The 14,098-nt window shown below is 44.5% G+C and overlaps 1 protein-coding gene across 1 annotated transcript in view; it reads right to left on the bottom strand.

Annotated features, from left to right (window-relative positions):
- Positions 1–12,150: 12,150 nt before the first annotated feature.
- Positions 12,151–14,098, bottom strand: part of PRKX (protein kinase cAMP-dependent X-linked catalytic subunit) — an 83,839-nt gene continuing 81,891 nt past the window's right edge. The window contains exon 9 of the mRNA XM_060087809.1: positions 12,151–12,283. The gene's annotated coding sequence lies outside the window, so the exon portion shown is untranslated. The remainder of the gene's footprint in view (positions 12,284–14,098) is intronic.

Below are 14,098 nucleotides of genomic sequence, written 5' to 3'. Positions count from 1 at the left end.
CTGAAAACAATCAAGAGGATACTGATCAGACCACCACATGACCAATTTCAAGATGACTATCAGAGCTGACTGTGCTGTTTCTGCATGTAGCCCTGTCCTTCCACCTTGAAACTCCCTTTTGAAAGCTCCTGTCCACTGATCAGCAGGGGAGAGGTGGCTTTTAGACATGAGTCCACCTTCTCCCCCAGTTGCCACCATCCGGAATAAAGCAAACTTTCCTTTCTACCAATGCCTACCTCTCTAGTACTGGCTTTAGAGTGGAAAGCAGCGAGACCTGAGTTTGGTAACACCACTACAGCTGAGTTCTGTATTCTTGCTCTCAAGGGATTAGAGCAGCAGGCTATTTATGGGATTCATTACGCCTGTCAAGCCACTAAACGGTTTTCTAAGTATGATCAGGATACAGATGGTGGGGATTGATGGGAAAATAAATGTGGAGTGAAAATCCAGAAAGACATATTCTGAGCTACTAAATGGTTCTTAAAGCAAACTAAAAGACCCAGGAGCCTATGTGCAAATTTAGGAGACAACTGCCTTCCACTGGCAGCTTTCGTTTAAACAGAAAGCAGAAGAATAAACTTGAGAATAGGAATATTCTCCATGCAGAAACAGAATACGCTGCAACCCTCCTAATGTTCAGAACAACTGGCCAGAAGAACAATAACACACTTCAAAACCCCTGTTAGTTTACTTTCAGATGTTAGAGAAACACTGTAGATCTACATATGCAAACACTGCACACGGATGGTAAAACAAAGTATACAGTGGGCACTAATAAAAAAATAAAATTAATACAAGTTTTATGTGGTCTTACTAACCTAAAATAATAAGAAAACCCCTTTCCACGGGATTATTTGCTAAGTTCAGAAGTTGAAGAAACCGTGAAGGGTGATATATAATGATTTGCTAAAAATTAAGCAAAGGACAGGCCATTCAAAAAAAAAGAAATGTGAAAGTCCAAAACATGTGACTATGTGCAAAATCTCACTCATAAACGTGGATTGAAAACATTGAGATATCACTTCTTTAAACCAATCCAGTTACCAAGAACTATAAAACTGGCCTGTCCACTTGCTGTGGACAAGGCTATGAGAAACTTTTCTATTCTCTGTTGATGGGTGTAAATTGATAAAAGTGTTTCTGGGTTGCAACGGGCAGTATCTGATCATAATTTAATTGAGCAAATCCTTTGGATCCAGCATTTTGTTTCTAGATCCTTTTCTAGAAACGACTGCTACACACACACACACACACACACACACACACACACACCAGATACACACACACACACGGACCCCAGATATACACACATACACACACCAGATACACCAGAAGTCCCTAACCTTTTTGGCACCAGGGACCGGTTTCGTGGAAGACAATTTCTCCACAGACCAGGGGTCAGCGGCGGGGCGGGGGGCGCAATGGTTTCAAGATGATTCCAGTACATTACGTTTATTGTGCACTTTACTTCTTTTATTACTACGTTGTAATATATAATGAAATAATGATACAACTCACCATAATGCAGAATCAGTGGGAGTGCTGAGCTTGTTTTCCTGCAACTAGATGGTCCCATCTGGGGGGTGATGGGAGACAGTTGACACCCGACGTGAGTGGCTTAGGTCCCGTCTACTCCGTAAGAGGCAGCTTCATTGTCACTTGCCCCTCACTGATTGGGTTTTGAGATGAGTCTGCAAGCCACTGATTTATGATGGTCTCTGTGCAGTCAACCCTCTCTGCTAATGATGTGTATTTGCAGCCGCTCCCCAGCACCAGCATCACCGTCTCAGCTCCACCTCAGACCATCAGGCATTAGATTCTCATAACGAGCGTACAACCTAGATCCCTCGCACGCGCAGTTCACAGTGGGGTTCGCGCTCCTGTGAGAATCTAATGCCGCCGCTGATCTGACAGGAGGAGGAGCTCAGGTGGTAATGCGAGCGATGCGGAGCGGCTGTAAATACAGATGAAGCTTCACTCACTTGCCTGCTGCTCACCTCCTGCTGTACGGCCCGGTTCCTAACAGGCCACGGACCAGTACCGGTCCATGGCCCGGGGGATGGGGACCCCTGCCCCACACCACACACACACACAAAGATGCAACCACATGTGTATATACATGCACACTCTTTTATATAAAGCATGGTTTGCATTGTACAAAATGCAAAAAAATTCTCTTCTTTTCAGCAATTAAATACATAAGTTACATAAGGGCACCTTGCCCACGGTAGGAGACCATCTCCTCACTGCAAAGGAAAGTGCAGTAAGTTTCTCTACACATAGTGGCAGAGAAATGACACATAACAGAGTTTTACGTGAGGATGTCCTTGCATGTACTGAGAACTGTTCCAGGCACCAGACATACAACACTGAACAAAACCAGAGACCAATGTCCCTGCCTCCATGGAGCTTGCATTATAATGGGGAGAGACGGACAATAAAGATAAGTAAGAAAAGTGTACATAACCCATTAGAAAAGAAAATATGAGTCCAGAAAGACAGAGCCTTGACAAGCATACTGTAAAATGCACAGATGAGCCTGAAAGCTGGTGTGGGCCATGGTGAACAATGGAAATGAAAGGGTAGAAAAGAGGGTCAAGTTTTAAATTCACAGATGTGATGGGAAAGAGAGCTACAGCTTTCTTCTAACCCCTCCCTAGTATTCGGTCCCTTGTGAAATCAGCAACACAGAGCTTGGAGTAATGTGAGAAAAAAAAAGGGGGATTCAGAGCAGTCACCTATGGGTTTCCCACAAGAGACCCAAGCCTGAAATCTGGTTTCAATTCTGGATGGTTCTGCTAAATATGCCAAATAGGTTTCCCACCATGGCCACCGTAAAGGCTTGAAAAGCACGAATTAGGGGATCTCTGCTAAAGCCCCAATTCTTTAAGATGACATTCTGAAAGTGGCATAAATTCCCCCAAATAGGTCACGGGGGCTCCTTCCCTTAGGAAGGAAAAGACAACAGATTCCCAAGAAAAAGCCAAGGATCTAAACATCTGGCCAGGGAGTTCCCTGGTGGTGCAGTGGTTAAGCATCCGCCTGCCAATGCAGGGGACACGGGTGTGAGCCCTGGTCCGGGAAGATCCTACATGCCGCAGAGCAACTGAGCCCGTGCACCGCAACTACTGAGCCTGCGCTCTAGAGCCCGGGAGCCACAACTACTGAGCCCGCGAGCCACAACTACTGAAGCCCGTGCTCCGCAACAAGAGAAGCCACCGCGATGAGAAGCCTGCACACCGCAACGAAGAGCAGCCCCCGCTCGCCGCAACTAGAGAAAGCCTGCGCACAGCAACAAAGTCCCAACACAGACAAAAATAAATAATAAATAAAAAATTTTTTAAATAAAAGGATATCAGTTTAAGAAAATAAATAAATAAGCATCTGGCCCCCGGGAAATGGAGAGTTCTCGGGTATTAGAATGTACTCTGCACAAGGCCAATCCTCCCCCTTTGCCTTTTAGGCATTGGGTCGTGATTCTCCAGCTTGACAAAAATAAGCACAGTGGATAAGAACTGCCAAAATTCCGATCTCCGTAGGCCAAATTAACCTTTGTTTTTTCCCACTTACTGAAAGGACATCGCTTTAAAAAACTTTGCCTTTTGTGGATTTTTTTTTTTTTCACTTTCTCTAAGGCACTGGTTTTAAACAGCCTGCACACAAATTCTGATTCATGAGAAAGAGCCATTGTTCAGCCAGTGGCTTCCCGAGACATCGCCCTCCCCGGGGGACTATAAAAGCTGACCGTGCAGCGGGCTCCAAGCCAGACCTTTCTCACCAGATACCAAAGCCTCAGCCTATTCTCCATGATGTTCTTGAAAACTGGAAACATTTCGGGTGAAATTCGAGACCCAGCCCCAAAGGTGGGGGCCAGGGGCCAGGGGCAGTGGGGACAGGGGAGCAGTGGGAGGCAGTCACTCACTGTTCAACGGGTATACAGTTCGGTTATGTGAGAGCAATACGTCCTAGGGAGCTGCTGTACTGGACGGTGCCTGTGTAACAGGGAAAACCAGTTACCTGTTCCTGGGACCTTTGTGCTCTGTTGCCTGTGCTCAGTGATGCTGGCTGTGCACCTTTTGTAAAAGAATGTTGCCTGTGGCCTGAAACATACAGAATGGCACAGTCTCCCGGCTCTGACCTTTACCAGTAAAACACTTTTTGGTTCATAAAGAGATAAAAGGTTGCAGAACAGAGAGTAACATGTGTCTTGTTGGAGGTTTTACAGGAACATGGTGGCCTGACCTACATGGACAGATGCAAGAACAGAGGATTCCAGCTCCAAGAAGGTGCCACACCCCCACCCCTCCCTCCCCTTGCCTTTAAAAAGGCTTTGCTGAAACCCTTCAGGGAGTATGGGATTTTCTGAGCACGAGCCACCCGTCTCCTGGCAAGCCCTGCAATAAACCTTTCTCTGCTCCAAGCTCCGACGTTTCGGTGTGCTTGGCCTCGCTGTACGTCGGGCACACGAACTTGCGTTCAGTAACATCTATACTTGACAATACTGTACTTTGCACTTAAAATTTGATTGAGGGTAGATCTCCTGTGATGCACTTTTTAACCACAATTTAAAAATAAAAGTTTATCTGTGCTCGTAGCTTCACAGGTTTATAAAAGGGTCTCTCGCCTGCATTTCTGGAAGGTAATTTGCCTGTTAATAACTTTGACTTTCAAAAGGGTTCAAGTAGATCATGGTTTCCTGCCTTAAGACAAAGCAAAGCATCCAATTGTCCATGCTCTTATCCATCCACTGACCGGAGGTCTTCAGCATTTGACAGTTTGCCCGGCATCCAGTGTTTTCCTCCAAATATAGAGAATCTGGTTCTTTGTTTCTTCAATGACGGTCCTAATATTTTTATTATCGAAATGTCATGTGGTGCATTGGAATGAGCAAGAATCAGATGGAGTTTGAATCTCAGCTCCATGGTTTATTAACTAGGAGACTCTGTGTGAATAACTTAGTCTTTCTTGGCCTCAATTTTGTTACCTATAAAGGAGGGGGCGGATATATCCTATTTTTAAATGTTAAATGGTAGCGCAGGCCCAGGAGTGGGTTTGCTGGATCATTTGGTAATTCTACTTTTAATTTCGGAGGAACCTCACCTCCATGTTGTTCTCCATAGTGGCTGCACCAATTTACATTCCCACCGACAGCGCAGGAGGGTTCTCTCTTCTCCACACTCTCTCCAGCATTTGTTTGTTATCTTTTTGATAATAGCCATTCTGACCGGTATGAAGGTGTGAAGTCGTATCTCACGACTTTGGTTTTTTTTTTTTTTTTTTTTTTTTCTTTTTGCGGTATGCGGGCCTCTCACTGTTGTGGCCTCTCCTGTTGCGGAGCACAGGCTCCGGACGCGCAGGCCCAGCGGCCATGGCTCACGGGCCCAGCCGCTCCGCGGCATATGGGATCCTCCCAGACCGGGGCACGAACCCGTATCCCCTGCATCGGCAGGCGGACTCTCAACCACTGCGCCACCAGGGAGGCCCACGACTTTGGGTTTTTTTTTTGCGGTACACGGGCCTCCCACTGTTGTGGCCTCTCCCGTTGCGGAGCACAGGCTCCGGACGTGCAGGCTCAGCGGCCATGGCTCACGGGCCCAGCCGCTCCGCGGCATGTGGGATCTTCCCGGACCGGGGCATGAACCCGCGTCCCCTGCATCGGCAGGCGGACTCTCAACCACTGCGCCACCAGGGAAGCCCTCACTGTGGTTTTGATTTGCATTTTGAAGAGGTATCTGCACCCCCAGATTGACAGCAGCGTTATTCACAACAGTCAAGACGTGGAAACAACCTCAGTCTCTGTCAACAGAGGAATGCATAAAGGAGATGTGGCGTACAGATACATACAACGGAATATTACTTGGCCATAAAAGAGGAAATCCTGCCATTCTGGATAACATAGATGGACCGAGAGGGTAGTATGCTAAGTGAAATAAGACAGCCAGAGAGAGACAAATAGGGAATGATATCACTTATTTGCAGAATCTAAGAAAGTCACATTCATAGAAACAGACTTAAAAGGTGGTTACTGGGGCTGCGGGGTGGAGGGGTAATAGGAGAGATGTCGATCAGAGTATAAAGTTGCAACTAGTAGGTAAATAAGTCCTAGAGATTTAATGCAGAGCACAGTGATTACAGACAATAATATTGTATAATAAACGGCACCCTTACTAAGAGACTAGTTCTTAATTATCCCCACCACATACACACACACACAAATGATAATTAGGTAACCTGATAGAGATGACAGCTATCGCTACAAGGGCAATCATACTGCAATATATAAATGTACCAACCAACACGTGGAACACCTATCAGAATGTTATATGCCAACTATATTACAAAAAAAAAAACAAAAAAAACCCTGTAAACCAGGTATCTTACTGTCCTGTATGGAGAGGAGCTCCAAAAACAGAAGAAAACTTTTTTTTTCTTCAGGCGATACCTGAGGCAGCCTCGGACTGAGACCACACCTGTTTTTCCTTCATGTCTTGAGACAAGGTTGTTGGATTCTTTAACAAGAACGCAAAATGAGATTGGCTTCCAAACGTCCATGAACAGAGTATGGTTAAGGAAAAAAAAAAAAAAAGGAGAAAGAAAAGAAAAGAAACCAATGAGGGCATCCAAAATGGCGGAGAAGACAGGAGAACTTAGCTCCTTCACAACACAGACTCCGTGGACAATCTCCATCAGTCCCTCAAAAACGCTCTTTCTCATTTTCTCCCAAAATATGCATGGATGTGCACGTGCACGTACACACACACACACACACACACACACTCTCTCTCTCTCTCTCTCCCAAACCAGAATGTCACCCCCTAAGCACCTACTCTATAGAAATTCTAGACAGTCACTCCCAGAAGGTTTGCAGCCAGACCGTAAGTTGCCGTGCCTGTCTGTGGAGACGTTCCCAAAGGAATTCCACGAGCAGAGGTGGACAAGGTCACCAAGTAGTAAACAGGCTCTTATGTGACCCTCATTTTGCTGTGATGCTTGGTAACCTGGCTGTGCCAGTGTGCTATGAATGTTACAAATCACACACGGGTTGACTTACAGTGAGAAATGGGAATGCAATTTTAAAATATTTTCGTCTTTGATGACAATGATGGAGGAACATTTTGAACAAACTGCAAAGGCGACTGGCAAAGGCACCCTCGGGTACTAGATGAGAGGTTGGCAAAGCATGGCCAAATCCAGCCCCCCAGCCTCTTGTTATAAAGAAAACTTTATTGGAACACAGCCACGCCCCTTCACTGACATACTGTCTAGGGCTGCTTTTGCACACTGCTTGTCCTGCAATGCCAAAAACATTAACCATCTGGTCCTCTTCAGAAGAAAATACAATACTGTATCATGTATTTGAAACTTGTTTTAAGGGAGAATTTGAAAGTTCTCAACGCAAGAAAAACATTTTGTAACTATGTAAGGGGACGGATGTTAAATAGATATACTGGGGTGTTTTTCTGCTACATACACATATATAGAATCATTATGCTGTAAACCTGAAACAAACATAATTTTTTGGTCAATTATATCTCAGTAAAATATAAAAAATTAAAAAGAAAAACAAAGACTTCCGACACCTAGGCTAGATGAAAGCAGAAAAGCTACAGCTTTCCCTGTGACCGAAGAAGCAGACCAGAGACAGACTTTATCTTAAAAGATACAAAGTTTTATTAAACAAACCTGGAATCAATAGTATTATTCCATAAATTAGACAGCACTAAAATTTTCCTAGGGTATATATACAAATCACAGTGATTTTCATGGTGCAAGGAATTGACAGGGTTTTTTAATCCACACGAGAAGCTGGGATGACCCGGCGGGGCTCCCAGTGTGACTCACTGGGGACGTGCCACACTGGTCCAGGAGCTTCATCCCGCAAGAAGAAAGGAAGCTCTGACCGCCCTGCAGAGCTGGAAAAGCGTCTCAGGGAACCAGGAAAGACGGCCTGCGAGCAGGAAGGCTTCAAATCCCAGTTGCAAAAACAAACATGTAATGACTTGTACTTAAATAACAGAGGAGTCCACCATGGAAGATCAACAGAACGTCTTAAGACACAATAATTTAGAGGAAACCGTTACAGAGTATTTCCTTTTGATTATGAAGCACTGCTCCTTGGATGCAACCCCAAAGGGTGTGCAAAAACAAGCTTGATATGAACACATTATGCTTGGTGAAAGCATCCCCCCCCATTCCACCTGCAACAAGACAGACAGACAGACACACACACACACACACACACACAACTACTCAAATATATTAAGACAACTGTGCATGTGCTTTTCTCTGTTTTTGGTAACTCAACAACATCCACGGAAGTTGAACTAATTAGTCAGAAACAGGGATAGAGGGTACGTACAGTAGGTAGGATGTGCCCAACAGGTGTAAAATACACGCCAGGGAGACGGACCCCTGGAAAAAGAATAACGCAGGCATGTCCCTTCAAATCTCAATTGAGAGCCATCAAGGGCTTCTGTAATGGTGTAAATGTCGTGATGCAAAATCAAAGGGCTGGAAAAAAAAAATCCAATCTTTCCTGCTCCTGCAGCTAACGTGAGGATTTTGATGTCCTGATGGGATTTGGTGCAGCCTGCAGAGTTCACCTGGGTGGGTGGCCCTCGGTGCCTACAGGGCGGTGCGTCGGGGTCTCGCGTGAACAGGATGGAGCTGTATTTCACAGTTAAAGTGGTTCCAAATTGAGAGGCAACTTAGGTTGTACGTAGAAAGGGCAGATGTGTGTTACATCACTCAACTGCTCAGCGGTACGGGTGACGCTGTGGCTGGCAGGTCAGTCCCGACATACAGACGGACAGAAGGAAACAAAACAGTGCACAAGACATTTATAAACAGCTGATGGTGCAGCCGCCCCAGGAGCAGAACAGGAGGTGGTGTTTTCAAGCATCGTGATGGTGTGACATGGTCACCTGTTACCTGATTACTGGAGTTTCTTTTGCCTATTTTGACATGTGGAGACCATAAATCACGATTTTTCCATTGCCGGCAAACGATACATGTCTGCTGAGTGCGATTCCAACTTCTGTGACCATGAACATTAGGCCGTATGATCAGCTGTGATTTTATCTCCTCCTCAGCTTTACAGATGCCTATGAAAGCAGGCTGGCGACAATCCCCTTAGGAAAACGAGACCCGCCTCAATCCACCTCTTGCAATAAATGTGTTTCCTAAAGACTTCTGAACTAGCATTGTCATTTACCAACTTGTCAAACTGCAGAAAACAAAAATAAATATGTCCTTTTCCGGCTCTGAATGTTGTACTGATGGATATGAATTTTCTTCAAAACTTTGCACCCTGATTATCTTTGATCCGATCTGTGAACACCGCAGAAGGCCTCCAGGGAGTGAACTATTTTTCAGTCATACATCGGGAGCGTGCCATGTGCTTAAGACTCATTTTGATCACACCCATCTTTGTATTATGTCAGACCATTTAATGTATGCCCTGGCCACCGGCAGGGAATGCTCTGTATAATTAAATGGGCATGAGGATCTGGAAGGTGAAACAAACACCATCTGGTACTCTTGGAATTCCTCTTCATTTTCAATGTTTTGCATGGCTGATGGTCAATGACAATGTTTTTAAAGAATCAAGTCATCAATGTATTTGAACTTTTGTTTTCCCTGCATATTTGTTCAAAATTAAGGCAGTGTGTTTTCATGCATTCTTGTACGATTTCCATCTCATAAATTAAATCCTGGACAGGTAGAGCGAACCCAAAACACTATGCATAGGGATCGTGTGTATGTACAATTTTGCATTGTGTTCAAGAAAGGTGTTTCATATATTTTGTATTTTTTTAAGCATAAGGTTCCAAATAATAATTTTTTTTTTTCTGGTACGCGGGCCTCTCACTGTTGTGGCCTCTCCCGTTGCGGAGCACAGGCTCCGGACACGCAGGCTCAGCGGCCGTGGCTCACGGGCCCAGCCGCCCAATGGCACGTGGGATCTTCCCGGACCAGGGCACGAACCCGTGTCCCCTGCATCGGCAGGCGGACTCTCAACCACTGCGCCACCAGGGAAGCCCTAATTGTTTATTTTTATAGTCAGAAGACACAAGACATGTTTTTCCTCGTGGGTCTACATCTCCGTGCAGGTCTGCTTTGCTGATTTGACCTTCTGACATTCAACGATGAAACAGTGCAGAAATTACATGGTAAAATGTTAGCCCCTGTTGGCCCATGGCTTCATCCAAAGAGCACGGTGCCTGAAAAGTACAGACTGAAAATACAGTTCTGTGGGAACATTTATCCAAGCGCACCCTTGGAAAATAAATTTTTACTGAGCTACTCATTGTAAAGGGTTTATTTTACTAAATATTGGACTCACTCTCACCTATGGAGTTGGTTTCTATTCGAAGACGAGGTCATTTATGAGAAGGGGGTGATTTAGTGCCTTCAGTTTAAAGCTTTTATAGGTTTAAGTTGCCTTCATATCACCTTCAAATACACACAGCCTTTGTCTTTGGATTTGTGAGTGAAAACTGGCCAAATCTGAGAGGTGACTGCATCTCCTTTGACATTTTTGCTATGGTAAAAAAAATGTATGATATTTTGCAAATGGCAGCTCTCCACACCCCCAGATGTGCCTGCAGAAGAGAGAGGTAGGCAAGGGCTATAGGAAGAAAAGCTTTCCTGGCCCAGCACAGGAAAAACAGTGTTGATGGCAAAGAACCTGCCAGGTAACCCAAGAACACATGAGCTGCAGAGGGCTGGCAGGGGGCTGAGAGCTCAGGGGGCACCCAACACTTGACACCAACACACCTATGGGGCATATGCTGCCCCATGCCGGCTGCCCAAGGAGCTGGACCTTTCTTGGCAGGAAAAGGGAGGATGGAGGAGAGGAGATCTCGGAGATCTATTGGGTGCATCCCTGCAGCCACTGAAGGCTCTGGAACCTACATCTTAAATGCCCAGACCTCCATGGAGAAGGCCGTGGTTGAGCTGTATGATGGGATACATAACAGGTTTGAGCAATGCTGTGTTTCCAGCTGACTCACAGCCAACAGAATATGGGCGGCACCTTTAGATTTTCACAGCAAAATTTAGAATCAGAAAGCAGAAGCAGAGAGTAGAGAAGGAAATGCATGAGGGACCAGACAGACACCAGGGACCTCTGCCCAGGCACTGCTTCTGCGAAGACCCATATTTAAACAGCAACACACTCATGGCGACCCACTCAACACTTGGTTTTCATGATCAGTGCTAAGGGGAAGGCACAGCACAGCACTCCTCAGGGGACCCTCACCATCAAGTCCAAAGAGAAACGAATCTCATCCAATGGTTATTCTGCACAAGCCAACCAGGTCTATGAAACCAGATGGACTGAACATTGACAAGAAGTAAAACTAAGCAGAAATGAGGGAGGTTCAAACACTTCCATCGTACCCATTTTGTTTCTTACTTTTCCTAAAACCAAAGGGAAAAGAAAACATTTGCATAAGTTCACTGAGCCAATATAGAAAGCTACTAGTTTGCTTTGGGAGATGCATTATGGTCCACGGATTTAACCTGGAATATTAATAGATAGCCATCCCCCTACAGAGTATGAAATTTTTTAATGCAATAGAGAAAATTCCTTGAATAACGTTCATGGTCAATGGCTAGTCTTGCACTAAAGTTCAAACCCACATCTCCCTCCCTGTCGTCCTGGATTCATGACCCAAGGCTACCAGACACAAAGCATTGAAGATATTGGATATAGACCGTCATATGATATTTTCTTCACATATAACCATAAAATGCATATAAGATGATAAAAATGCACATATCATACTTTTAAAATTTGTCCCCAAGAGGATAGATTCTTGAAAAAAAATCTGAAACATAAACACCATAGGCTCTGGAAAGTAGGAACATTTACTTCACTGCACAATTTCCCTGCTCCAGGCACACCGTCCTTTTTATACACACACACACACACACGCACAGGCACACACACACACAATTTGTGGTTGTATCTGAACAAGTTCAGCTCACACTTATAAAGTCTACGAGAAAAAAACCCCCAGGATATCCCAGTAGGAACACAAGCCTAAAAAGAAGATAAAATCTACAACCAAACAATTTTTCAAAATGTCCTACTGTGCAGTCGATTTCCAGTTGCTTAAATAATTCTAGGTCCACGAATGTCAATGGCTCTGCAATCTCTTTATATACATCCGGGTGTATATATATGTGGAAAAGTCCTTATCCCATTAAGAAGATGTTTCTTCAGGTCTGCCTGGGGGCAGCCATCTGTCCTAGGCAGGCTCAAATCACCCTGTTTCTGGCATGAAATTAGACAAAGGATTTTGTTAGTTTTTAAACACCTGGGTAAAGTTTGTCATCCTAAGAACAACAACAACGATAATAGCAGGAAAGAAACCAAACCTTCCTTTGGAATTCTTACTGCAAAGACCCACAAGCCTGAATTCTAAGGAGAGAAGATGCCTAGTAAGAGAAATGGAACAGTATTTGAAAGGTGTGTTTTTAATGTTCTATGGTGTTGACATCCACAGAACTAGCCCCTCCTCACACACGATGAGAAGGGAGATTCATCACTCAGGAAAACAGATCCTAGGGCTTCCCTGGTGGCACAGCAGTTGAGAGTCAGCCTGCCAGTGCAGGGGACGCGGGTTCGTGCCCCGGTCCGGGAGGATCCCACATGCCGCGGAGTGGCTGGGCCCGTGAGCCATGGCCGCTAAGCCTGCGCGTCCGGAGCCTGTGCTCCACAACGGGAGAGGCCACAGCAATGAGAGGCCCGTGTACCGCAAAAAACAAAAACAAAAACAACAACAACAACAAAAAACAGATCCTAGTTTCAACGTGCTTTGCTGTAGGATTATACAACCAGAAAAAACATTTTATGATGAAGAAAACTACAAGGCACAGAGAGGTGAGAGGTCCCCTGCCAGCTGTTTTAACATCCATCTCCACCTGCTGAAAAGCAGGAATCCACACAAAGATGCACGATTCAGTCACATAGCTCCGGAATCCTGTAATGAAGCTGAACTTGGGTCTCACCTATGGTATTAGATTTTGCTTCATTAAAGAATATCTTTTCGCATAGAATCATCACACCTAATCGCTCAGCGGAAAATACCAGCCAGTAAAATTATACTGAGATAGATTCAAATATGAATGTGTCTGGCTTTTAGAAGAAGCAAAATGCAAGCTGGTTGAATAAACAGAAAGCAATGTGATCATGAAATGATCTCCTGACTTCCAAAGGTTCATCAAGAATGTCATCAAATACTGCCCCTGCCATTGGCCAAATTATTAAAAATAATTCCACTATAAAGCTAGAAAAAAAATGATACAAATGAACTTATTTACAAAATGGAAACAGACTCACAGACACAGAAAACAAACTTATGGTTACCAAAGGGGAAAAACGGGGAGGGAATATGTTAGGAGTTCGGGATGAACAGATTCACATTACTAATGTATAAAATAGATAAACAACAAGGACCTACTGTACAGCACAGGGAACTATACTCAATGTATTGCAAAAACCTACAATGGAAAACAATCTGAAAAATATATATACATATATACAACGGAATCACTTCACTACACCTGAAACTAACACAATATTGCAAATCAACTATACTTCAATAAAAAATAAAAATTAAAAAAATAAAAACCAACCCCTAGATACCGGGGAGAAAAATAAAAGGCAATGAAACTAACTCAAAAACTAACTAAATAAACTAGACCTTCAAAGTCAGAGAGTCATAGACCTTCAAAGGTTCGTAGAAATAAGAGACTCAAAAATCATTTCTTTTAAATCTCAAATTAACTTGAGCAAATTTCCTACGAGGTGTTCTCAGATGATTCCTTTCTAACAAAAAGAGACCCAAGAGCCCTTCTGAAAATACTTGGGAAGTATTGTGGTCTGGACCTCAGGGATTCCAGGAAGGAGCCACAGGAGCTATGCTTCTTAAATGTGTAGGCGCACCGGTCTCCTAGGAGGCGTATTTATTGGTGCAGACCCTGCCCCGGCAGGTTGGTCCGGGGAGTGAGATCCTGCTGGTGTGGCCCACACACACCGGCTGTTTCTTCTGCTGCCCTGGAAAGGGCTCTGGCTGGTTCTGCTCCA

Source organism: Mesoplodon densirostris, chromosome X (assembly GCF_025265405.1).
Source record: "Mesoplodon densirostris isolate mMesDen1 chromosome X, mMesDen1 primary haplotype, whole genome shotgun sequence".
NCBI lineage: Eukaryota > Metazoa > Chordata > Mammalia > Artiodactyla > Ziphiidae > Mesoplodon > Mesoplodon densirostris.
The sequence above is the reverse complement of the archived record's forward strand: the minus strand, read 5'-3'. Positions and strand labels throughout refer to the sequence as shown.